At 51.9% G+C, this 24,355-nt stretch overlaps 1 pseudogene; it reads right to left on the bottom strand.

Annotated features, from left to right (window-relative positions):
• Positions 1–22,524, bottom strand: part of LOC103645083 (plant cysteine oxidase 2-like) — a 121,780-nt pseudogene extending 99,256 nt beyond the window's left edge.
• Positions 22,525–24,355: the final 1,831 nt, after the last annotated feature.

The following is a 24,355-nucleotide window of genomic DNA, read 5'->3' on the forward strand; positions in this document are numbered from 1 at the left end:
GTCGAGGCGGCCGTCGTGCCCAGGGAGACTGCTGGCGCGGCTGCGGCCTCGAGCCCACCAGACATGTTGCTGGCGCTGGCACCGGCTTCTGCCGAGGCTGTTGCCGTTCTGGCCATGGAGCCACCCGTCGCCGCCGATGCCGAGACGGCCGAGGCGTCGCTACTTGATGCCTCGGAGGAGGGGGGCGCAGAACCGTGACCCGTCGTGGGGAGCGGCAACCTCGTCCTCACGCGGCGTAGTCCTGACGGGCGGCGTTAGTCGCTCCAGTTCTGGACCCGTGGTGCTTCGGATCCCCTCTTCGTTCTTGACAATGAGCGAGAGGAGCAGTCTTGGGGCGGGCTTCGTGAGTGTGCCGAGGCAACGGTGGGGTCGCTTCGGTTGACCTTGGAGGTCCTTTGCAAGGACGTTCCCAAGATCCTCTAGGTAAGGATTTCAGACATACCTTTCACGTGATCAAGGCATTCTTTGTGACGCCCCGATTCTTTTCCTCAGGATCTGACAGACCTGAGCGCTGCTAAGTCGTCGTTCATCCGCCGCGAGGCTGATGTCTGGGGTTCGCTGCGGTTCGTGAGGACCACGCTTGCCGAGGCTACCGAGCGCCTCTCCCAACGGAGCGCCGAGGTGGCGGACCTTCGGTTGCTCTGTGTTGATCTGGGGGCAGAGGCAGCGGCGGCACGCGCAGAGGCGCAGCAGCGGCAGTTGGAGCTTGGCCAGGTCATCGGCGAGCGGGACCAATCTAGGGGCCGGGCCGCCGAGGATGAAAGCTGGGCTGAGGCCCTTGCGGCGGACCTAGTCGCGACCGTCGGGTCTGCTCAGTCCGCCCAAGCTGCAGCCTCGGAGCAGTGTGCCCGAGCCGAAGGTATGTCTTGGCTGTTTTATTATTTTGATTCAGCTTCATTCTTCAACTCGTGTTTGAAGACTTCTGCTTTGGCTGTTTGCAGAGCTCGAGTCTGCCCTCGACGTGTCCACCAAGGCACTTGCCCAGGCGGCTGAGCAGAAGGAGGTCGACCGCGTGGCCATGTCCAAGGCTATCTCGGCCTTCTGCCAGATCTTCGGTCTTGACGGCGTCCCCTCGGGAAGCTCCCCCCAGAGTCGCCTGCAGGCCTTGGGTGACCACGCGCGCGGCAGACTCCGCGAGGCGCTGCATCACAGCGTTAGGCGGGCCTTCGCCGTGCTCGCTTCCCACTATTATGTGGATCTGGAGCGGGTCAGCGAGGGGTATTGCCATCCCAATGAAGATGAAGCTGCCCTGGCCAAAGTCCAGAGGCTTGACGCGGCCGCCGCGGGCCCAAGCGCGGTGCTGGCGACCACCTTCGAAGCAGAGATCCTTCCATTTGCGCCGTCGTCCGAGGCCAGGAGGGATCTCGTCGAGGGTGGAAACGAAGCCGAGGGCGCGGCTCCTTCTCCGGGCGACGCCTGATCCTGCCAGAGCAGTTTATTTTGAATGCGTATGTGTCTTTTGCAGCCGCCGAGGCCCAAACACTTTGTCGTCGTAATATAAAGCTGTGTCTCTTTTCCTCCTGTTTTGCGTATCCGGACTCGTTCGTCAGTAGCATGATTGCTTACCCAAATAAGAGTTATTTTTCGCGGTAGGTGACGAGTGAGGTATCCGTATCCTGGAGGCGTAGGAGTCCCTTGGCTCGGTCGGCCTTGCCACTTACATGCACTCTTATTCGTTTCTCGAGGTCCTGTTACTAATATAGCCGGGAGACGCGAAAGTCGTTTTGGTGGAAGACTTCTTTCGAGGAAAATTTTGACGCAGAGGGGGTTCCCCCCTTTCTAGCCCCCGAGGGAGGGTCGGGCTTTGCCGAGGCAAGGCTGACCCTTCCTTGATGGTTAGACTTTGTTGGCGTATGTAAACGAGGTGTATGAACGACTTGAAAACATCTTAAGGGTAGAAGCGACGTAGCTGTCGGATGTTCCAAGCGTTGCTGTAGACCTCGCCTTGACTGTTGGCCAGCTTGTATGTTCCGGGCTTCAAAATCTTGGCGATGATGAATGGCCCTTCCCAGGGAGGCGTGAGCTTGTGGCGCCCTCGGGCGTCTTGTCGTAGCCGAAGCACCAAGTCGCCCACCTGGAGGTCTCGGGACCAAACCCCTCGGGCGTGGTAGCGTCGCAGGGACTGCTGATACCGCGCCGAGTGTAGTAAGGCCATGTCCCGAGCCTCTTCCAGCTGGTCCAGTGAGTCTTCTCGGTTGGTTCGATTGCTTCGGTCGTCGTACGCCTTCGTCCTCGGGGATCCATATTCTAAGTCTGTGGGCAGGATAGCCTCAGCCCCATGGACTAGAAAGAACGGCGTGAAGCCCGTGGCTCGGCTTGGCGTCGTCCTCAGGCTCCAGACCACCGAGGGGAGTTCCTTCATCCATCGCCCATCGATCTTGTTGAGGTCGTTGTAGATCCGTGGCTTGAGTCCTTGCAGAATCATGTCGTTGGCACGCTCTACTTGCCCATTCGTCATGGGGTGAGCTACGGCGGCCCAGTCCACCCGGATGTGGTGATCCTCGCAGAAGTCCAGGAACTTTCTGCCGGTGAACTGGGTGCCGTTGTCGGTGATGATGGAGTTTGGGACCCCAAAGCGATGGATGATGTTGGTGAAGAACGCCACCGCCTGTTCGGACCTGATGATGTTTAGGGGTCGGACCTCGATCCACTTGGAGAATTTGTCGATGGCGACCAGCAGGTGCGTGTAGCCCCTGGGTGCCTTCTGCAAGGGACCGACGAGGTCCAGACCCCACACAACAAACGACCAGGTGATGGGTATTGTCTGTAGAGCCTGAGCGGGCAGGTGGGTCTGCCTTGCGTAGAATTGACACCCTTGGCAGGTGCGTATAATCCTAGTGGCGTCGGCCACCGCGGTTGGCCAGTAGAAACCCTGTCGGAAGGCGTTTCCAACAAGGGCTCGAGGAGTTGCATGATGACCGCAAGCCCCCGAGTGTATTTCTTGTAATAACTCCTGACCTTCGGTGATGGATATGCATCGCTGGAGGATGCCTGAGGGGCTTCGGTGGTAGAGCTCCTTCCCGTCACCCAGCAAGACGAACGACTTGGCGCGCCGCGCCAGTCGCCGAGCTTCGGCTCTTTCGAGGGGTAGCTCTCCTCGGTGGAGATATTGCAGGTACGGGGTCTGCCAGTTTTGATTAGGCGGGACCCCATTCCGCTCTTCCTCGACGCGCAGTGCCTCACCCTCGGGGGTCGAGGGTGCCTCGGGCTGAGCCGAGGGCACCTCGGACAGGACCGAGACCTTCTCGGGCTCGGGCGTGTCGTCGGTCTTGACGGAGGGTTGGCGTAGGTCTCAGGAGAAGACGTCCGGAGGAACCGTTGTCCGCCCCGAGGCTATCTTAGCCAGCTCGTCCGCAGTCTCGTTGTATCGTCGGGCGATGTGGTTGAGCTCGAGCCCGTAGAACTTGTCCTCTAGGCGCCAAACCTCATCGCAGTAGGCTTCCATCTTCGGGTCGCGGCAGTGGGAGTTCTTCATGACTTGGTCGATGACAAGCTGCGAGTCGCCACGAGCGTCGAGGCGTCAGACCCCTAGCTCGATGGCGATGCGCAACCCATTAACTAGAGCCTCGTACTCGGCCACGTTGTTGGACGCTGGGAAATGGAGGCGCAACACGTATCGGAGGTGCTTCCCGAGGGGTGAGATGAAGAGCAGGCCCGCGCCCACTCCTGTTTTCATCAACGACCCGTCGAAAAACATGGTCCAGAGTTCCGGTTGGATCAGAGCTGCTGGAAGCTGGGTGTCGACCCATTCAGCCACAAAGTCTGCCAAGACTTGGGACTTGATGGCCTTCCGAGGGGCGAACGAGATTGTCTCGCCCATGATCTCCACTGCCCACTTTAAAATCCTACCCGAGGCCTCTCGGCACTGGATGATCTCTCCCAGGGGGAAGGATGACACCATAGTCACCGGATGAGACTCGAAGTAGTGTCACAACTTTCGCCGAGTCAGAATTACCGCGTACAGTAGCTTCTGGATTTGCGGGTAGCGGATTTTGGTCTCGGACAGTACTTCACTGATGAAGTAGACCGGCCTCTGGACGGGCAATGCATGCCCCTCTTCTCGTCTCTCGACCACGATCGCGGTGCTGACCACCTGAGTGGTAGCGGCGACGTAGATCAAGAGGGCTTCTCCGGCAGTGGGGGCACCAAGATGGGCGCACATGTAAGGAGCGCCTTTAGGTTCCCGAGGGCTTCCTCGGCCTCGGAGGTCCAAGTGAAGCGCTCGGTCTTCCTCAAGAGGCGGTACAGAGGTAGGCCTCTTTCGCCGAGGCGTGAGATGAAACGGCTCAGAGCCGCAAGGCATCCCATGACCCTCTGTACTCCATTCATGTCCTTGATGGGGCCCATGTTGGTGATGGCCGCGATTTTCTCCGGGTTGGCCTCGATGCCCTGCTCGGAGACGATGAACCCCAGGAGCATGCCTCGGGGGACTCCGAAGACACACTTCTCGGGATTAAGTTTTACGCCTTTCGCCTTGAGACACCAGAATGTCGTTTCAAGGTCGGAAAGGAGGTCGGAGGCTTTCCTCGTCTTGACTACGATGTCATCGACGTAAGCCTCGACCGTTCGACCAATGTGCTCTCCGAACACGTGGTTCATGCACCTTTGGTATGTGGCACCCGCATTCCTCAAACCGAATGGCGTAGTAACGTAGCAGTACATGCCAAAGGGTGTGATGAAAGAAGTCGCGAGCTGGTCGGACTCTTTCATCCTGATTTGGTGATACCCTGAGTAGGCATCGAGGAAAGACAGGGTTTCACACCCAGCAGTGGAATCCACGATTTGATCGATGTGAGGCAGAGGGTAGGGAACCTTCGGACATGCTTTGTTTAGACTAGTGTAGTCTACACACATCCACCATTTCCCTCCTTTCTTTCTCACAAACACAGGGTTGGCAAGCCATTCGGGATGGAATACCTCTTTGATGAACCCTGCAGCCATCAGCTTCTGGATCTCCTTGCCTATGGCTCTGCGCTTTTCTTTGTAGAATCGGCGCAGAGGCTGCTTCACGGGTCGAGCTCCAGCTCGGATATCAAGCGAACGGCGACATCCCTCGGTATGCCAGGCATGTCCAAGGGACTCCACGCAAAAACTTCGGCGTTCGCGCGGAGGAAGTCGACGAGCACTGCTTCCTATTTGGGGTCGAGCTCGAAGCCGATCCAGACTTGCTTGGAGGTGTCGTTGTTGGGGTCGAGAGGGACGGACTTAACCGTCTTAGCTGGCTCGAAGTTGCCGGCGTGGCGCTTCGCATCTGGCGCCTCTTTAGAGAGGCTCTCCAGGTCGGCGATGAGGGCTTCAGATTCGGCGAGGGCCTCGGCGTACTCCACGCATTCCACGTCGCATTCGTACGCGTGTCGGTACGTGGAGCCGATGGTGATGACTCCGTTGGGGCCCAACATCTTGAGCTTGAGGTAGGTGTAGTTGGGGACGACCATGAACTTGGCGTAGCATGGCCTCCCCAGCACTGTGTGGTAGGTTCCTCGGAACCCGACCACCTCGAACGTGAGGGTTTCCTTTCGGAAGTTGGAGGGAGTCCCGAAGCAGACGGGCAGATCAAGTTGTCCGAGGGGTTGGACGCGTTTCCCGGGGATGATCCCGTGAAAAGGCGCCACGCTGGCCCGGATCGAGGACAGATCGATCTGCAGGAGCCCGAGGGTCTCGGCGTAGATGATGTTGAGGCTGCTGCCTCTGTCCATGAGGACCTTGGTAAGCCTGATGTTGCTGATGACGGGATCGACAACGAGTGGGTACTTTCCCGGACTCGGCACGTGGTCGGGGTGGTCTCCCTGGTCGAAGGTGATGGGCTTGTCAGACCAGTCTAGGTAGACTGGCGCCGCCACCTTCACCGAGTAGACCTCCCGGCGCTCTTGCTTGCGGTGCCGAGCCGAGGCGTTCGCCACTTGCCCACCATAGATCATGAAGCAGCCATGGACCTCGGGGAACTCCTCTGCCTTGTGATCCTCCTTCTTGTCGTTGTTGTGGGCTCTGCCACCTTCCGCCGGTGGCCCGGCCTTGTGGAAGTAGCGCCGAAGCATGACGCACTCCTCAAGGGTGTGCTTGACGGGACCCTGATGATAGGGGCACGACTCCTTGAGCATCTCGTCGAACAGGTTGGCGCCTCTGGGAGGCTTCCGAAGGTTCCTGTGCTCGGCGGCGGCGACAAGGTCCGCGTCGGCGGCGTCGCGTTTCGCTTGCGACTTCTTCTTGCCCTTCTTCTTGGTGCCGCGCTGAGCGGATGCCTCGGGGACGTCTTCCGGCTAGCGCCCCTGAGGCTGCTTGTCCTTCCGAAAGATGGCCTCGACCGCCTCCTGACCAGAGGCGAACTTGGTGGCGATGTCCATCAGCTCGCTCGCCCTGGTGGGAGTCTTGCGACCCAGCTTGCTCACCAGGTCGCGGCAAGTGGTGCCGGCGAGGAACGCGCTGATGACATCCGAGTCGGTGATGTTGGGCAGCTCGATGCGCTGCTTCGAAAATCGTCGGATGTAGTCCCAGAGGGATTCTCCCGGCTGCTGGCGGCAGCTTCGGAGATCCCAGGAGTTCCCAGGGCGCACGTACATGCCCTAGAAGTTGCCGGTGAAGGCTTTGACCAGGTCGTCCCAGTTGGAGATCTGCGAAGGGGGCAGATGCTCCAACCAGGCTTGGGCGACGTCAGAGAGGAACAGGGGAAGGTTGCGGATGATGAGGTTGTCATCGTCCGTTCCACCCAGCTAGCAAGGCCAGCCGGTAGTCCACGAGCCACAGTTCCGGTTTTGACTCCCCCGAGTACTTGGTGATGGTAGTCGGGGTTCGGAACCGGGTCGGGAACGGCGCCCGTCGTATGGCCCGGCTGAAAGCTCGCGGACCGGGTGGTTCGGGCGAGGGGCCCCGATCCTCCCCGCTGTCGTAGCGTCCCCCACGCCTGGGGTGGTAGCCTTGGCGCACCTTCTCGTCGAGGTGGGCTCGACGGTCGCGGCGGTGCTCGTTGCCGAGGCGTCCCAGGGCCGCAGGCGCTGTGTTCCGCGTGCGCCCGGTGTGGACCGAGGCTTCCCGCATGAATCGGGAAGTCGCGGCACGATGCTCCGGGGGGTACCCCTGCCTTCGGGAGGCAGAGCTTTCGGCCCATCGGACCGCGGCATCTTCCAGGAGATTCTTGAGCTCTCCCTGGATACGCCGCCCCTCGGTGGTGGATGGTTCCGGCATCGCTCGGAGTAGTATCGCTGCTGCAGCCAGGTTCTGGCCGACCCCACTGGAAGCCGGGGGTAGCCTTGCCCTGGCATCGTCAGCGATGCGGTGCTGGACGTCCTGGGGTAGATGACGCGCTTCTCCATTCGGTGCTCGGCCTGCCCACTCCTACTCGATATTTTGCCGAAGCTACACAAGTTGTCCTGCTTCCTCGTCGAGCCTGGCCTGCATCTCGCGGATTTGCTCGAGCTGTGCGTCCTGACCCCCCGCAGGGACTGGGACCACAGCTAGCTCCTGAAGGATGTCAACGCGAGGCGCAGGCCTAGGGGGATCACCGTCCTCCGGCATACCAAGATGGTTGCCTTCGTCGAGACCCCTAGATCGACGTGGAAGCATTCGCGACTTGGGCCACAGTCCTCATCGCCGAGGCTGTGGCTATTATCGGAGCAATCGGAGAGGCAGTAGTCACACGCGGTCATGAAGTCCCGCATGGCACTGGGGTTATCGAGCCCGGAAAAATCCCAACCGGAGTCGGGGTCGTCATCTTCCTCGGAACCCAGGGGCCCGTAGGTCGAGACGACCGTCAGTCGGTCCCAGGTCGACCGCATATGATACCCTGGAGGGTTTGGACATGCCTTTATGAAAGCGTCCACCGAAGCGGGTCGCTTGGTGGGTCGCAGCGGAATCCAAAAGGCATGGGATGGGAAACGGACGGTACCTCTTGATCGACGGAGGGTGACGAAGTCGCGTCAGGGATGGACTGCACCGTCGTCTCAGGTACGAGGCTAACGCCCAGCAAGTCCTTCGCGAGCGTGCTGGCGTCGTCCGTCTGCTTGGGGTTGGCGTGTCGCGGGGAAACGACGCTCGTCTTCGTCTCAGACGCGAGGTCAACGCCCGACGTGTCCCCCGCTGGGGCGCCGGCGCCGCCGACTCGCTCGACAGCCGACGAGGTGCCGCCTTCTGCTTGGCCATGCCTGCCCCGCCTCCTCCTCTGTCGGGGGGGGAAGGTGACGGGACAGACCCGGATATTGCTCTTCCGCCATGTGGGGAAGACGTCGTTGATTCCGCCGCCGGCGGGCGGGCTGACGGCCGCCATTGTCGTTGTCGCGCGGCGGAGGAAGGAGTATCATGTCGTAGCTGTCGTCGAGGGACATGAACTCAAGACTCCCGAAACGGAGTACCGTCCCGGGTTGGAGTGGTTGCTAGAGACTACCCATCTGAAGCTTGACAGGAAGTTGTTCGTCAACACGCAGCAGGCCCCTACCTGGCGCGCCAACTGTCGGCGTTTCGACCCCGGGGGGTCCCTGGACCGACGAGTAAATTGTCGCTGCGTGTCCCAGCCCAGATGGGTCGGCGCGAGACGGAACACAAAGGGGGGAGAAACAGCAAGGGGAAACCGTGGCCTTCGTGTTGTTTTGCGCCCAGGGCGAATGCGCTTGCAGTAGGGGGTTACAAGCGCTCGCGTGGGAGAGGGAGAGAGAGAGAGCCTTGTGCGTCGGCCCGTTCTCCCGCGCGGCCAACCTTCTCGTACGAGAGCCCTGGACCTTCCTTTTATAGGCGTAAGGAGAGGGCCCAGGTGTACAATGGGGGGTGTAGCAATGTGCTAACGTGTCTAGCAGAGCGGAGCCAGAGCCCTAAGTACATGCCGTCGTGGCTGTCGGAGAGGTTTTGGCGCCCTGTTCATGTGATGTCGTGGCTGTAGGAGGAGCGCTTGAGCCCCGTGGAAGTACAGCTGTCGGGGCTGTCGGATCCTTGCTGACGTCTCCTTGCTTCCGTAAGGGGCTGAGAACCGCCGTCGTCATGGAGCACGCGGGGTGCCATCATTACATGTTTTACCGGGGCGAGCCAGATGAGATGCCGGTCTTGTTCCCCGTAGCCTGAGCTAGCTAGGGGTAGGATAATGATGGCCCCCCTTGTGACGTGGTCGGTCCGAGCCCGGGGTTGGGCGAGGCGGAGGCTCCTCCGAGGTCAAGGCTGAGTCCGAGCCCTGGGGTCGGGCGAGGCGGAGACCGTCGTCTGAGGTCGAGGTTGAGTCCGAGCCCTGGGGTCGGGCGAGGCGGAATCTGTCGTCCGGCGTCGAGGTTGAGTCCGAGCCCTGGGGTCGGGCAAGGCCGAGCTTCCTATGTCACCCGAGGCTGGACTTAGCTGCTGTCAGCCTCACTCTGTCGAGTGGCACAGCAGTCGGAGCAGCGTAGGCGGCGCTGTTTTCCTGTCAGGTCGGTAAGTGGAGCGGCAAAGTGACTGCGGTCACTTCGGCCCTGTCGACTGAGGAGCGCGCGTCAGGATAAGGTGTCAGTTGATCCTTGCATTAAATGCTCCTGCGATACGGTCGGTTGGCGTGGCGATATAGCCAAGGTTGCTTCTCCGCGAAGCCTGCCCGAGCTGGGCCTCGGGCAAGTCGAAGGTGCGTCCGTTGCTTGAGGAGACCCTCGGGCGAGACGTGAATCCTCCTGGGTCGGCTGCCTTTGCCCGAGGCTGGGCTCGGGCGAGGCGAGATCGTGTCCCTTGAGTGGACGGAGCCCTAACCTGAATTGCGCCCATCAAGCCTTTGCAGCTTTGTGCTGATGGGGGGTTACCAGCTGAGATTAGGAGTCTTGGGGGTACCCCTAATTATGGTCCCCGACACCAAGAATGGTTAGACACGATTGAAGTTATGTGCAACGAGATCCTTGGGAATTATTCTAAAAAATAAGATCAACTAATGACTGCAGCTTTCGGCACTCGTCCGAAGCGAAGGTTAAACCGGGTGATGGATGCTCTGAACTTTGAGTATCCTGACTATGAGCGACTAGACAGAGGTGCCGAAGGACAGAAGAGAAAGAGAGTTGCTAGCGTCCTGGACAAAGAGGCTGCTAAATTGGTAAAAAAGGATGAAGAAACTTCGAAGAAAAGAAAATTAAGCCCTGAGCCGAAGATAACTGCTTCGAAGAAAAAAAAAGCTTCGGCTCTCAAACGAAAAACACCTGAAATTGAGGATGAAGCTCCTTCAACACCTCCTGCTATTGTTGTAGAAGAAATTTTAAAGGTAATGACTGAATCTTTGCCTGTCAAGATAAGTCCACTAGGGCCACATCTGACGAAGCTTTTTCAGAAGGAAAGGGAGCCTTCGGCAGCGAAGAAGCCAGATGAGCCGATAAAACGAAGAATTATTCGTGTAGTTGAAGTTATCGAGCAGACGCCACCGCTAGCATCGGCATCAAAGTCTCCAGCTATTGAGAGCTCTGCTGCTGCCGAAGCTGCACCCGCCGAAGCCGAAAGTGCCGAAGCTGAAACCGCTGAAGATGTGAATCTAGATGCCACGCTCTCTAAAATTGATACAATGCTTCTAGATGCGGTCGCGGAAGAAGTTGCTGCAGCCGTTGAAGAGATCTCGGGCACAGTGGCTGGAAAAGGAAAGGAGAAAGCTGAGGATATTTCGGAAGAAGAGGACTTCAACTTCCAAGATATACTTGGGCAAGAATTGTCGAAGGCTGAAAAAGAAGAACTGAAAGAGTATGCTATATCTTGCGGATACAGACCAGGTGCGCTACTCTTCGGGGGAGTTAACGAAGAAAGCTTAGGATGCCTTCGGGACCACACTAGGGCGAAGGTTGTCGACACTATATCAAAGAGTATTGGCCTCCCGAAGGTTGAGGCAGACCTCAGCAGGTATCGGCGGCAACATATCGCCGGTAGCCTATTTTATGCTAACTTTAAGGTAAAATTCTTAACTTTTCATTGTTTTGATATGAAGATTGTTTTCTGATGAAGCTTATGTTATCAGAGCTTACTGCTAAGCAAAGTCCTGAGGATGCAACAAGACCTCGAGGACAAAAAGAACAAAGTTATAATTGAGGGCCTGGTGAAGAAGATTAAAGACCATGAGGCTACTCTGGAAAAGAAAGGCTTCGTACTTCAAACCATGGAAGGTTCACTGGCGGAAGCCCAGGCCGAAATTGCTAGATTGATTAGTGAACTCTCCATGGAAAAGAAAAATTTCGAAGCCAAACTCGAAGCTGAAGCTGAGAAAAATTCAAATTTGTGGAAATCACTGAAAGAACTTCAAGAAAAATGCGTGGACTTCAGCAACCGGTGCCTGCAGCGGCTAAAACAGGTTTTCAACTCGGTCAGAGCCGGTGCTGAGAAATTCAGTCCTTCGGTTGAGAACCTGCCAGAAACCTTCGAACATATTGAGGGCGAAGTTGATGCACTCGACGAAGTTATAGGTGGACACGCCGATTTTTCAAGCTTCAGATCTCGTGCCTTGCTGCTTTTATCCACATGGCCAGCAATAACTTGAGAATCAGTCTTTAGGATGGCCCTTCTTATTCCCATTGCCCTTAGTTTCCGAAGCCTCAATAGAAGTGCTTCGCACTTAGCAATATTATTTGTGCAACTGAAATCCAGTTTGACTGCATAACATGTTTTGACTTTTGAAGGTGCCACTAGGACCGCAGATGCTCCTGCACCAAAGGCTCCCCAAGAACCATCGCAAAACACTGTCCAAGCTTCGGCATCTTTGCTTGTCCCCTCTTCGTGAGCCCCTGGCGTCCAATCAGCGATGAAATATGCTAGCGCTTGAGATTGAATTGAAGATCTGTGCACGTAGTCAATAGTGAATTCATTAAGCTCCGAGGCCCATTTTCCAATCCTTCCAGTAGCTTCTCTATTCCTCATGATATCCTTCAAGGGTTGTGATGAAGGAACAATTATGTGATATGCTTGAAAATAATGCCGAAGCTTCCTGGATGCCATTAACACAGCATACAACACCTTCTCCAATTCTGTATAGTTTTTCTTTGATAAACTCAAAACTTCGGAGACAAAGTATACTGGGACTTGCTTTTTAGCTTGTCCTTCGAGCTTCTCTTGTACAAGTGCCGCACTCACTACAGAGTGCGAAGCTGCCACATACAATAGCAATGGAGCCCCTAGCATGGGTGGAGTTAATGTTGTTAAATCGATCAGATATTGCTTCAGCACCTCGAAAGCTTTCTGTTGAGTTGAGCCCCATTGAAAAACTTCAGCTGACTTTAGTACTTCAAAGAATGGTAAATTTCTTTCTGCTGATCTAGATATAAATTGATTCAAAGATGCCAGTCTTCCTGTCAGCCGTTGGGCCCCCTTCTTTGTGCTTGGCGGCTCCATTCGAAGGATAGCTTCGATCTTGCTTGGGTTGGCTTCGATCCCCTTCGTTGAAACTAGAGAGCCAAGGAACTTGCCCTTCTTCACTCCGAAGACACATTTTTATAGATTTAATTTCAGTCCAGCTTGCCTAAAATTAGTAAATGTTTCCTGCAGATTAGTAATGTGGTTTTCTTGCTTCGTGCTCTTCACTATAATGTCATCAACATATGTTAGCACATTTCTGCCTATCTGAGAGTGAAGGACCTTGGCTGTCATCCTGCTGAGGCTTCCTCCAGCATTCTTGAACCCCTCAGGCATCCGAAGATAACAATATGTACCACTAGGGGTTATGAAGCTGGTCTTTGGCTCATCTTCCTTCTTCATCCAGATTTGGTGGTAGCCTGAATAACAATCTAGCAGACTCATGAGCTCTGACGAAGCTGCTGCATCTACTAGAGAATCTATTCTTGGTAATGGGAACTCATCCTTTGGACAAGCCTTGTTCAGATCAGTAAAATCAATGCACATTCTCCATTTACCATTGGCCTTCTTCACCATAACAGTGTTGGCTAGCCATTCTGGGTATTTCACTTCTGTGATCACACCAGCACTGAGAAGTCTTTTTACTTCGTTCCGAGCACCTTCGGCTTTATCGTCAGACATTTTCCGAAGCTTTTGTTTCCTGGGTCGGAAGGATGGATCGACATTGAGTGAATGTTCAATGACGTCCCTGTTGACACCACAAAGATCGTTGGCTGACCATGCAAAAACATCTTTGTTGTTGAATAAAAACCTTATCAAGGTTTTCTCCTGCTCTTCAGATAATTGGGATCCCAGCAATACCTTCTGCTCTGCTATGTCTTCACATAGAAGCATGGGCTTCGGCTGATCAGCCGAAGCAACCTTCTCTCTTCTGTACTTATACTGTTCACAAGCTTCGGCTCCATCTATATTGTGGATTTATTTTGAGTCTGTCCAATTTCCTTCAGCCTTTCTGGCAGCTTCCTGACTTCCATGAATAGCAATGGGCCCTTGATCCGAAGGTATCTTCATGCATAGATATGCTGGATGAAGAATTGCTTCGGATGCATTGAGTGTTCCACGACCAATAATTGCATTGTAGGGGTATTCCATGTCAACAATATCAAACACAACCTGTTCAGTTCTTGTATTGTGGACAAATCCGAAGGTCACTGGCATTGTGATCTTGCCAAGTGCTACAATCTGCTTTCCTCTGAAACCACAGAGAGGGTGTGTAGCATCATGGATCTTATCCTCTGGCTCTTGCATCTGTCTGAAGGCCTTAGCAAATATGATATCTGCTGCACTGCCTGTATCAACCAGAACATAGTGGACTAGAAATCCCTTGATGACACAAGATATGACCATAGCGTCATTGTGAGGGTAATCCTTGAGCTGAAGGTCCTCTTGGGAGAAAGTAATTGGGATGTGAGACCATTTTGACTTGATGAAGGGTCCCTGCACCCCAACATGTTGTACCCTTCTCTAGGCCTCCTTCTTCTGCTTCTTGTTGGCCGGCTCTGAGCATGAACCGCCTGTTATCGGGAGCACCAGCTTCGTAGCCGAAGCAGCTTCAGCTTGGTTGTTGAACGAAGTCATCAGCTCAAAAAGTGGAAGTGAGTTCACCGGAGGTGGGCGCCAATGTTGGGAACTTGTTCCCAAATTCTTCGAATTAAGAACAAGGCAACATAAAACGTTAAATGTTAATGCCCTTCGTCCATTGAAGCATTGTCTCCCCAAGGGTATAATGATCTTCGGACGAAGGTCATGAACAAAGGTCACGAAGGTCATACCTTCGTGATTAGAGTTATAAAATAATGAAAGATAAAATATATAAAATATGAAACATGAAAGAATAATATATCAAAACACTTAAACTTATTCACATATTTCATCATACAAACTTAAATATTAAAACATAACATTGAATCACATTTATACCTTCGTCTTGACAGAAGGCAATAATCCGATTGTCGCGTGCAGGCGATTATAAGATTGCATGAACAGTACTAGGGTACTGTTCATCTATTTATAGGCACAGGACGCAGCCTGTGAGAAATTACATTCATGCCCTTTACAAATGCTTACAATCATAATACAAGCTATCACGGGTCGATTGGTCATTTCATCTTTAAGTCGGTTCACTCCTTCGTCTTGAGACATGTCACTATGCTGAAGCTTTATGGGTGATAGCTTCGGCACTGCTTTTGAGAGGATCTGCCGAAGGTGTTTCTTCTTACAGGATCTTCGGCGACGAAGCATACCCCCAATAGTTGCAAAGACGAATACAGAGAAAATTACTAAGGAGATAATGAAGGGTTTATCCGAAGATTCTGATGACAGTGATAGTTATGATGTGGAAAGTGGGGATGAAGATTCTGAGGACCGGCCCTGGCGGCCAAGCCACACCATCTTCGGAAAATCGACTATCAAACAAAGTCATATTGACGCCATGAGAGGGAGATATTTTCGCGACATGTCTATTGTCAGAGTTGGAGGAGACAGCACTGCCCCTGCTCGTGAGGGAAAATGAAGTTGTTATTTACCGAAGCTTCTTGAAGGCAGGCCTTCGGTTCCCACTGAGTAAATTTGGGGTTGAGGTATTAAATATATTCGAGATCTTTCTTCATCAGATTGCCCCCGAAGCTATAATTAGGATGGGGGTGTTTGTCTGGGCTGTAAGAAGCCAGGGGTTGGAGCCGAGCGTGAAATGCTTCTGCAACATGCACGAGCTATTATACAAGACGAAGGCTATCGGCAAAGAACAATACCACAACAACTTCAGTTGCTATGGGTTCATTGCCCGCTCTAATGCAAGTTACCCGGTGCCAACATTTCGGAAAAGATTGCTCGGGGCCTGGATGGAAGAGTGGTTTTATGTTAAAAATGATCTAATTAAAAGGGAAGACATCAAGGAAATTATCCAGTACCCCATCTGTCTCGCTTTGGCCTTTGAAGGCCGAAGGTCACTATTGAGAGTGACGTCGAAGCATGCCAGAAGGCCTTTAGCAATGTTTGCGCCTTCATTGGCACGAGGGATATAATTCAAGAGCACATAGCCTTCAGGGTGTGGCCACTTGTGGAGAGCTGGGATATGTCGAAGGAGACTACTGTCAAATCCAGTGAAGGTGGCCTGGTTCGATTGAAATATACCTTCAGATTTAGATAGAAGTTTGACAAACCAAATGATGACGGGTTGAAATGTATTGAAGCTACCAGCGACGAGCTGCTTGGGACATATTCCAAGGCCAAAGATGATGCCTTGTCCGCAGCCTTCGAGGGTCGGGGCAAGAAAAGATTGAACAGGGTGTTTGATGCGATTGGCTTCGTATACCCTGATTATCACTACCCACTACGAAGGCAAGGAAAGAAGAGAAAAACTGCAGCTTCGACCACCACTGTTGTGCCAAAGGGCAAGAAAGTGAAGGTTCTGACCCACCGGCCGCGATATATTGAATCGGTCGTAGTGCCTGAATTTGGCGAAGGGACCTCTTCAGCTGCCGAAGCAAAACCAGCTGCTCCCATCATGCAGAGCGCTGAAGAATCGATTGTAGTGCCGAAGATGCCTACAGTCGGGTCAGCCAGAGATGATGAAGCCGAAGAATCAAAATTGGAAGAAACAGTGAAAATGCCAGAAATTCTGAGTCCACCAGCAAAGGCATAATTGCCGAAAGTGCAAAAGGCTCCTGTCGCAACTCCCAAGAGAAGGAGGATGGCCAGCGGGTTAGACGCTATCATGAAGACCACAAAGGCCTTGAGCCCTGCTCCTACCAAGAAAGCTACCGAAGTTATCAAAGTCCAGGCCGGAGTCGAAGCTGGATCTTCAGTACCTATTGAGATGAAGGCTGCCGCGCCTGAGGATAAAACTGAGCAACAAACTTCAGATACCGGCATGATGGCGGGGCAAAGTATAATAGAAGAAGTAAAATCTCCTGCCCCCAAAGCTTCGTCCGAAGATGTTGATTACATTATTCGACATGCTTTCGGCTATGTCGAAGTATGATCTCGCTGATAGCCTTGCTTACAATAGTATAAAGGTATATAAGTCGACTTTAAAGTTGGAAATGAAGTATTTCATTGTCATGCTTAATTCTTTCTTTTTCTTTGTAGGGCTTGATTCTCAGCAATGCCTTGAGGGCACAAAAGAGCGCCGAAGATGAAAGCTGTACAATAGCTCTTAGCAACCTTCGCTCAGAGGTAATCAAGCTGAGAAACGAAGGTCTAGAGAAAGACAAAATTTTAATTTCATTGGTGAGTAAAATAAAAGAAGACGAAGCTAAGTAAAGTGCCCAAGACGAAGCCCAAAATGCCGAGGTTGAAGACCTTCGAAAACAACTGGCTAAAGCTAAAGAAAATTGTGAAGTCGCGAAGGCCAGCTAAGAGATAAGTGATTGGTGGAAGGCCAGGCTGGAGAAAAATATTGAGGAGCTTCACGAGTCCAAGGAAAGATGCTTCGAAAAATCCTTGGACTGCGTGAAAAATTTGAAAAATAGTTTTGCAAAAGTTGGTGCCTACTCCTCTGAGGAGAACTTTATTCGAGGCGACCCCGAAGGCGTCATTGAGTGGATAAGCGGGGAAGCCGAAGCTTTTGAGGAAATTTTGAATGGCCGCGGCGATATTTGTGCTTTCTCTGGCGCCAGGGGAATCGCAGCCATTCTGGAGAAGGCTGGATGTGAACACGTGAAAGCTGTAGCTCAAGCTGAAGCCGCCTTCTCCTTAAGCGACACGAAGGACCCTTCAGCCGAAGCAACTTTAATGGGCGGAAAGTTTTACTATGATGTCTGGGTAAACAATGGCCGAGAATTTGCCCACAAAATTATAAAAAAGAATGAAAAAGACACCCATGATACCCGAGAAGAAGCTAGGCGAACTGAAGAGGCTGCTGAGCGCTAAAGGCACATAGGTATTGTTTGTTGAATTTTAACTTCGATACATGCTTTATGGCTTCGAACTAATAGTTTTTTCTACTACAGCTGAGCTATCACCGCTGCCAGAGCCGTACAATCCCCTGGCTGATCCGGAAATGAAGGAAGCGTTGGACGTTATGAGCCTTGCAAATTCTATTATCGACGAAGTTGTCGACAAATTATTAAACGAAGCTGCAGAAAAGATCCTTAGTGAAGAGTAGACTTTGATGTATTAATACTTTCGTAACTTTATTGTAAAAATACTTTGTGACATTTGGTGTATGAAACAATTGATGAGACATGTAAATTACTGTAATATATTTCATTACGATGCGTGAAATTTACACACATGCCGTTTTTGAGCCTTCGGCGAAAAAACACCTTCCCTTCTTTTCATGCTTTGTAAAGAAAGAGATCCCTTCTATAGCAAGTATGATAAAATTGTATTTCCCAAAGCTTACTTCGTGCCTTAGCACATTTTCATTTTGACGAAGCATTTGCCAAAGATTGGCTTCGTATTCAATTCTTGTGTCATCAATGCAATATGATGTATGATGTAATGTTATGCGAAATGATATGATGATATGATGCAAAATAATGAGAATGGCAAAGACACACACCCACACGCCCACACTGGAATATACACAAGACTCTGCATCCCCTTAGGAACGTCTTTTGAGTCTTTAAGCTCTGCATCCCCTTAGGAACGACTTTTGAGCTTCTTCACCTTCTATTTCGGTGGCATTTAAGCTCTGCATCCCCTTAGGAATGACTTTTGAGCTTCTTCACCTTATATTTTGGTGGTATTTGGCTCTGTAGCCCCTTAGGAACGACTTTTGTACAGAAAACTTACGTTGCGCTCCCTTAGGAACGACTTTTGCAACTTCGGATTGTAATTTTTTGGCTCTGCATTCCCTTAGGAATGACTTTTGAGCAGAAAACTTACACTGCGCTCTCTTAAGAACGAATTTTGAAGCTTCAGATCACAATCTTTGGCTCTGCATTCCCTTAGGAACGACTTTTGAGCTTCGAAATTTACTGCGTTCCCTTAGAGACGTCTTTCGAGCTTTGTAAATCATGAAGAAGATATATTTCACTCTGGTGTAGGCACAATTATTACAAGAAATTGAAATTACGTTCTTCATTACTTGTTTCTCACATAGAAAATAAAATGGCATAAAAGATAAAGGTACATCAAAAGTAGGATATTTTTCAGTATATATGCTTCGACTCTGGTACAATGTTGTTGACTGTATGAGTTTCGGACTCCTTCCTGAAGTCGTGCTGCTGTTGGGCGTGCTGGTGCCCTTCTGGCTGCTGGCTTCGGGTATGAGTAAGTGGCAATGGTGGCGGTAGTGGGAGCTGAGGCCAGGAAGCTTGTGAATGACTTGCCGAAGCAACAGAAGCTGCAGATTGATTACCCACATATTATGGTATGTAAGGAGAGTAGCACGAAGCAGTGTGTAAATCCTGCTTCGGCTGATTCTATCGCGCTTCTACTTCGGCAATCTCTTTTTGCTTCTAGATGGTGACCTGGCATGTTCTTGTAGTGTGGCCCTTGTCTTCACCACAGAATAAGCAATAGAGTTTCTTGGGTTGATCCCCATATCTTCCTTCGAAGCCACTGCCGCCTCTACCCCTTGGAGCTGGTGGCCTGAAAGAGCTCTGCTGCTGCCTTGAAGACTGTGAGCTATGCTGTGGCCTCTAAAGCTGACCTCCTCTGTCATCACTCTGACTAGAGTTGTGGATTGATCTGACATGCCTAGGGTGGATTCATCCTCCGAAGCCCCTAGTCATCTCAGATAACCTATAAGCTTCTTCCCTCCTCTGACGGAAATCATTATCAGACCGAATGTACTCATCCATTTTCTGAAGCAGCTTCTCCAGAGTCTAAGGGGGTTTCCTAGCGAAGTATTAAGCCGTAGGTCCTGACCGAAGACCCTTGATCATGGCCTCAATGACGATTTCATTGGGCATTGTGGGTGCTTGTGCTCTCAGACGCAAGAACCTTCGGACATACGCCTGGAGGTATTCTTCGTGGTCTTGCGTGCACTGGAACAAAGCTTGAGCAGTAACCGGCTTTGTCTGAAACCCTTGGAAACTGGTGATCGGCATGTCCTTCAGCTTCTGCCATGATGTGATCGTTCCTGGCCGAAGAGAGGAGTACCAGGTTTGCGCAACATTCTTGACTGCCATGACGAAGGATTTCGCCATGACTGCGGTATTGCCCCCATACGAAGATATGGTTGCTTCGTAGCTCATCAGAAACTGCTTCAGATCTGAGTGCCCATCATACATGGGGAGCTGGGGTGGTTTGTATGATGGGGGCCATGGGGTAGCATGCAGTTCTACTAATAAAGGAGAAGCATCATCAAAAGAAAATTTCCCATGATGAAAATCATCATACCATTCATCATCATCGTAGGAATTGTCCTGACGAAGCTCTCTGCATTGAGGTCTTCGGTCCTGGTCATCTTGAGTGAGATGACACATTTCCTCAGCAGCCTCATCGATCTTCTTCTGTAGTTCGGAGAGACGAAGCATCTTCTCCTTCTTCCTCTAGACCTGCTGATGGATGGCTTCGAGGTCCCTTATTTCTTGGTCCAGTTCCTCCTTCTGAGGTGTTGGACTTGTAGCCTTCCTTTTTTGAGTTCTGGCTTCACGCAGTGTTTCCTGGTTGACATCCAGTGGCTGCAGTGCAGCCCCTAGCCCTGAAGAAGCTTTCTTCGGTGGCATGACGAAGGTCACGGCTTGCTGAAGGTGGTCGAATGAGTTCACCGGAGGTGGGCGCCAATGTTGGGGACTTGTTCTCAAATGCTATGAGTTAAGAACAAGGCAACACAACACATTAATGATTAAAGACCTTCGTCCTTCGAAGCATTATCTCCTTTTGGATATAATGATCCTCAGACGAAGGTTATGAAGGACGTACCTTCACCATCTCAGTATATAGTAATGAAAGCGAAAGGATATGAGACATGGGAAATAACATGAATAATCATATGTCGTCATTAATACATCTTTATTATGTCATCATGAATAAACATGAACAATGTTGAAATACATTTATACCTTCGGCTTGATAGAAGGCTAGAATCCAAGTGTGACGTGCGAGTGAATACAAGTCAGCATGAACAGTATGGTGTTACTGTTCATCTATTTATAGGCACAGGACGCAACCTGTGTAAAATTACATCCATGCCCTTTATGTTTACTATTGACTTAATGACAATCTATCGAGGACTAGATAGCCTTTTCCTCTTTAAGTCGGTTTCATTTTCTGCCGCTAAGCCGAAGCTTCTCTACGCGTAGCTTCGGAACTGGTTCAACCTTCTCCCATACCATGCTTTTCACATCGTGTACAGCTTCATTCCGATTCCAAAGGTCCCTATGAATGCATTATACTTGAAAAACATTAGTTGTGTTTTTGAGGACCTTCGGAAGACAAAATCCCCCAACACTGCTGCTGGTGGTAACCATTTTCACTGCGCTGACGCGGAGAGCCAGAGGCCAGAAATTTATAGCGACGGCGGTCGTGGCAAGCACGCTATCAGAGGTTGCACTCGACGCGAAGTTCACGGGGTCTATCCTCGCATCGCCCGGCACTGAGTTTGCGGGAACTTATCCTCACGACACGCTCTGAGGTTGTGATAGCAGGCGGAGGAAGGCGCGTGACGTGTGGAGGCGGTTTCTACATATGGTGTGCGGGAGTTTATTTTAGAGATGCAATAAAGCAGAACGACAGGGAGAAGAGCACGCACGGGGAAATATATCTACTATAATTAAAGCACCAGTTTCAATGGTCGTCCCGCGTAATTTTTTACAAATAACCCCTCACAACAATTTCAAATTAACCCACTGCATGCCAATAGATGGCCAAACGGCGACCCGGCACGGGCTAGACGCCCGCAGGCCACAACTCTGGCCCAGGCACGTCATGCCTGCCTGCTGACTGTGTCGGGTCGGCCTGTTAATCCGTCAGCCCATTTGATTAAATCAGCGTAAAATGTTTAAAACGATGCATAAGGTGGGGTTCGAACCCATGCCCTGATAGAAGAAGGGCAGGAGACACTGGGTGAATTTGTCTAACCAGTAGAACATAATGCTCAGATATTTTTAATATTGAATATAAATTGTATATATGTATATACGTTTTTTTGTAAAATAAAAACATATAATCGTTTCGGGCCGGGCCAGCACTACGGGCCGAGGCTACAACCCAAGAACGGTACGACTTTCTTGGCTCTTGTAAGCATTAGGTCGTTTCTGTGACCACATTGGCGCAATGGACTCCATGGTGCTTGAGGTTGCTGAATTGGATGGAGAAACAATGATTTGTCACACTAACTAATTGTCATTGTGGATCAGAATCATAATGACAACTATAGTAGTAGAGAAGGGATTGTAGGAGTGCAGGTTGATTCTAAAGAAATATAGGGTTTTAAAAAAAATATTAACGCATGACGACCGTTAAAACGGATGCTTTAATATATACTAGTCTAATACTCGTGCGTTGCGACGTACGCGATGGGATATGATCTAGGACCGCTGGTTGATTTTAAAGAAATACAAGGGGTTCTTTTTAAAGAAACTGGTGATTTAATATAGTACTAGTATAATACCCGTGCTAACGCTACGATTACGGGGAAGGAAGGGATCGGCAGCGGTGGCGCTATGAGTTAACAAATATATCGTGGGGACGCGGGCATCACAAGTGGGTAGCGCAGATGGGCGCGGGAGGCGGCGACGCGGAGGTTGTTGGTGGGGGCGCGACGCAGGAGGTGGCTAGGAGAGTAGTGGGTCGAGAAGGATGCAGAGATCGACACGGGGGAGCGGCGGCGTGTGCGGGTGGGCGAGAGGGGAAGATCACGGGTTTGCGGGGGCGAGTGGGCGACGGTGGAAGACTATCCATGTGCAAAACTTGTGCAGGCGTGGTCGCGCTCGACGCCCGACGTTTCCGGCGACCGATGACGTCAGAGGCGAGGCCGTTCGCCGTGTTGAAGGACGCGGCTGCGCCAGTCTTGTCGACAGTCGTTTTGTCGTCGATCTCATCGGCGATGGACGCGTCGACGGCGGTCTCGTCGTTGGCGGCCTTGTCAGCGGCGGTCTCGTCTGTGGTGGCCTTGTGGGCGTAGGCTCGTTCAGGCTGCGTGAGATCGGCGTTTGGCTGGGAGTTGTCACGGGGCCGGAAGAGAAAGACGCGCTTGCGGAGATCCAACTATATAGCCCACTCATTGAACTGTGTCGGTCTAGGCCTATAATCAATTTAGACCATGGCAGGCTTAGGTCATACCAGCAATTTTGTGTTTTGGGCCAGGTCATTATACATAACCTAGATGTATATGTATAGCCCACGTGAGATGGCACCAGTCACGAGTTCTCGCCCAACTGTCAGCAAAGCTGGGCTTGTCCCCTATCGCGGGCCATGTGGGCGTTACCGACGCCGGCTCGCTAGCCTCTCTCCTTGTTGAGTCCAGTGAACCCAACGCGGTGCAGACCAAGCCCACCCCAATATGGTGCTGCTCGCCGCCGCGGCACGCCGCCACCACCGCCTCGTCCTCCGCACCCGCCTTCTCGCCACCACTTCCTCCACATACCCTCCTCTCCCTCCCGACCCTGTCCCAGACCCCGACCCCATCACCCCCGTGCCGTCCCCCGTTCGCACTCCCTCGGATGAGCAGTTCACGGCGTGGGTGACGCGGCTGCGCCCGGGCTTTACCGCGTCCGATCTCGCCGCAGCTATCACCGTCGAGGAGGACCCGGACCTCGCGCTCGCGCTCTTCCGATGGGCCGCGCTGCGCCCGGGGTTCCGGCATGCGCCCGAATCCTACCTCGCCGTGCTCACCGTGGCCTCGTCTGGCCGTCGCCCCGCCGCGGCCGAGGCCCTCGTCCACGACGTCTTTGCGGGGGCTTGCGGGTGATGCGTGCATGAGAGAAAATGCGATGAGCATGATCCATTAAAGATGGACCGTTGGATGCGTTTCAGTAACATGTTAATTGTTGTTTATTTGATCTAGGACGTCGGATTTTTAAACTGCGATTTTTCTGAAGATAATACGGTGGGTGGTTTTAGCAGGTGGATGACTGTGTGGGATGTAGTCTTTGGTGTACTTAGTATAGTCTTAACTGGTGGGTTTAAGGGGTAGAGACTAGTCAGTTGCCCGTGCGTTTCGACGGCTCACAACATTACCGACGTAAACTATCCATTAAATAGATCTCAAGATTTTTTATTGATTATCCCGCTCTCCACATAATATTTTTTTGATTTGAGTAACTGATGTTGTTGTTTACTCCATTCAATACGTCATGGTACAACACGACCAATGAATGAAGCGATTAGAAGAGAGTTCACAACGATTGACTGAATGAACAGAGATTATAGAATGACATAATTCCACCATACAGAGACCAAATAAGAGGAAGTTTGTGAGCTCAAGTTTATAAAATAAGTCACATGAACTCAAACTTATAAAAAAGATAGATCAAAATATGGAGTGGTTGCTAAAGTCAGGCATCAATAAAAACTGGATGTGCTCCATACAAATTATGGTACTTCGTAGCAATTACGAACTTTTAAACCCAACAAATAATCTTTTCTTTTACTATTAGCATGACAAATCATTGTTGTTCCATCCAATTCAGCAACCTCAAATACCATGGAGCCCATTGCGCCAAGGTGGTCTCCGAAACAAACTAATGCATGCAAGAGCCAATAACACAAGGGACGAGCACCATATGGTAGTGCTTGCATGGATCTCCAAATCCTAACACATATTTTTGCAGGATAACCTAAGTGTGGGAAGCGCCACCGTGTCCTCCTTAGCGACACACACGAAGAAAGGCCATGAGCAAGACCGACTCGCCCCGTACCCGCGTTGACAAGCCTCGGTCGGCTCGTGGCTGCGACCGTGGGCGGGGGCAGTAGGTTGGGGAGGAAGAACATGGCGAAGGACGGGAATACGAATGGGACGTTCGACAACGACGAAAACAATAGTGTGCGCATGCTGTGAATCGTCATCGTGGACGTGCAATAGCCAATGCGCGGGTCGGTGTCGAGGTTTGTGTCGGACGAATACGGGGAGGAGACATCTGCTCCCACGCCCTCTGCCGAGAATGGGTGGCGCGGAGGCAGATACATGAGGGGAGAAATAAAAGAAGCA

Source organism: Zea mays, chromosome 1 (assembly GCF_902167145.1).
Source record: "Zea mays cultivar B73 chromosome 1, Zm-B73-REFERENCE-NAM-5.0, whole genome shotgun sequence".
NCBI classification, from domain to species: domain Eukaryota; kingdom Viridiplantae; phylum Streptophyta; class Magnoliopsida; order Poales; family Poaceae; genus Zea; species Zea mays.